Raw genomic sequence first — 2,189 nt, 5'->3', positions numbered from 1 at the left:
AAAATTAGCCGGGCGTGGTAGCGCGCGCCTGTAGTTCCAGCTACTTGGAAGGCTGAGGCAGAAGGATCATCGGAGCCCAGCAGGTCGAGGCTGCGGTGGCCGGGAGCGGCCACTGCACTCCAGCCTGGGTGGCAGAGAGACTCCAACTCAAAAAAAAAAAAGGAGTTTAGAATATATGTCATCTTAGATCTCTTCAACCGCCAAGACTCTAAGATTCCTGTATCCAGCATGTCTGTGGGAAGTGAATTTCACACAGGGTATCACATGTATTTCCTTGAACAGTGTTACCACCTTCTTGACAAGGACAGGCGGGACTAGCCAGAAAGTACTGGACGGTTGCCAAGTCTGCCAGCACTGGGGTAATCCATGCCTCCAAGGCAGCATCTTTAATGGAACAACACTCACTCAATCTGGTCACATATCAAGGTTAGATGAATGAGCTCTTAGCGTTTCTTCTACAAGTTTAAAATGTTAATGTACCTGAAATTGATTTTTGTGAATGGCTTTAGGTAGGTTTCAGTTTTTTGGGGGTGTTTTTGAGTTGGAGTCTCACTCCGTCACCCAGACTGGAGTGCAGTGGCCGCTCCCGGCCACCGCAGCCTCGACCTGCTGGGCTCTGGCGATCCTTCTGCCTCAGCCTTCCGAGTAGCCGAAAGGACAGGCGTGCACTACCACGCCCAGCTGATTTTTTGATTTATTGTAGAGATGAGGTCTCGCGGCCCAGGCGGGTCTCGAACCCGCGGGCTCAGGCAATCCACTCACCTCAGCCTCCCAAAGGCGTGGGATTACAGGCTGAGCCCCTGAGCCCAGCTTGCTTCTGATTTTAGTAGAAATACTTCTAAAATACCCCTACCTTGCCCTAAATAAGGTATTTGCTATAGGTTTTTTGAGAGATGCCCTTATTAGATAGAAGACATGCTCACACAAAACCTTACTATTTTCTCCCTGTGCAGTCTTAACAAAAACTCTAAACTACAACCACTTCAGGGTTAATATGGTGGCTAATCAGTATTAGTGTCTAGACTCTTCCTTAGTTGCTCTGACATCCTCAGTGGAGTGCTTCCATTTTGTGGGCTAAGAAGGCTGCACCAGCTCCTGCCCTCACATTCACCTTCCAGCTACCGGGGAAGAGAAAAGAGAAGGACGAAGGTATACTCCTTGCTTTTCAAGGTATGATGGGAAATTGCCATAATCACTTCCACTCATATCTCGCTGGCCAGGACCTCGTCATGCGGTCAGGCCAAGCTACACAGGAAGCTGGAAAAGGCAGCCTTGAGTTGGATCAGCCATGTGCTCAACTAAAATTGCTCACTATAGGATAAGGGGGAAAAGTGCAGGACTGACTGGCTTCTCTGCCACCTGCCCTCATCAGGTTAAGGACGTTTCTTCTATTTCTGACTTCCTAAGGGGGTTGCTATTATTACTGGAATTATAGTAAAGGAGTGACTAATTTCATTGAATGCTGTGCTTTTTTTCTGCATTCATTGAAACGTGCAGATTGTTCTCCTCTTAATCTTATGATATCATCAGTTACACCACATTTTCTACTATGAATCCACCCATGCATGCCAGGAATTAAGCCCAATCTGTTTATGATGTACTGATGCTATGCACTGCAAGCATTTAATTTTCTAGGATTCGTTTATCTTTGTTCATGAGTGAGCTAGACCTGCACAGTCGCTTTCTCGTATTTTATTTTACGTTGGTATCAGTATTGTATTGCCTAATAAGATGCGCTAGCTAGACTTCCCCATCCCCACCCCACTGACTTCTTGCTTTTTCTCTAGCCTCTAAAACAGTTTAGGGAAGGTAGGGTTTATTTGTTCATTGATAGTTTGATTACACTTATCAGAAAAACTATCCGGGTTTGGTGTCTTTTGGAGCTGGAGTGGGAAAAGTGATGGATTATTCACTCACTCTCTTTAATTTTACTTTTAAATGTTTCTTCTCAAGTCAATTTTGATATTTTATATTTTTCTTGAAAATTACTGAATTCTCAAAATTCTCAAATCTACTCACATATTTGTGTTCATACATTCTTAAACCATATAAAGATTACCTCTGTGTTATAGTTTTTTTAATTTTCTTTTTTTCTTTCCTTGAGATTTTCTATTTTATTGGTAATATTATTATTTTTTATTTTATTTTATTTTTTTGAGTTGGAGTCTCACTCGGTCGCCCAGACTGGA

The 2,189-nt window shown here is 43.4% G+C and overlaps 1 protein-coding gene across 1 annotated transcript in view; it reads left to right on the top strand.

Annotated features, from left to right (window-relative positions):
- The window catches only part of TESMIN (testis expressed metallothionein like protein), a gene marked incomplete at its 5' end in the record, with an annotated part of 47,490 nt that overhangs the window by 26,007 nt on the left and 19,294 nt on the right, over positions 1–2,189 (top strand). The gene's annotated exons all lie outside the window — the stretch shown is intronic.

Source organism: Carlito syrichta, unplaced genomic scaffold (assembly GCF_000164805.1).
Source record: "Carlito syrichta isolate Samal-C Ts95f unplaced genomic scaffold, Tarsius_syrichta-2.0.1 Scaffold130751, whole genome shotgun sequence".
Classification (NCBI taxonomy): Eukaryota; Metazoa; Chordata; class Mammalia; order Primates; family Tarsiidae; genus Carlito; species Carlito syrichta.
The sequence above is the reverse complement of the archived record's forward strand: the minus strand, read 5'-3'. Positions and strand labels throughout refer to the sequence as shown.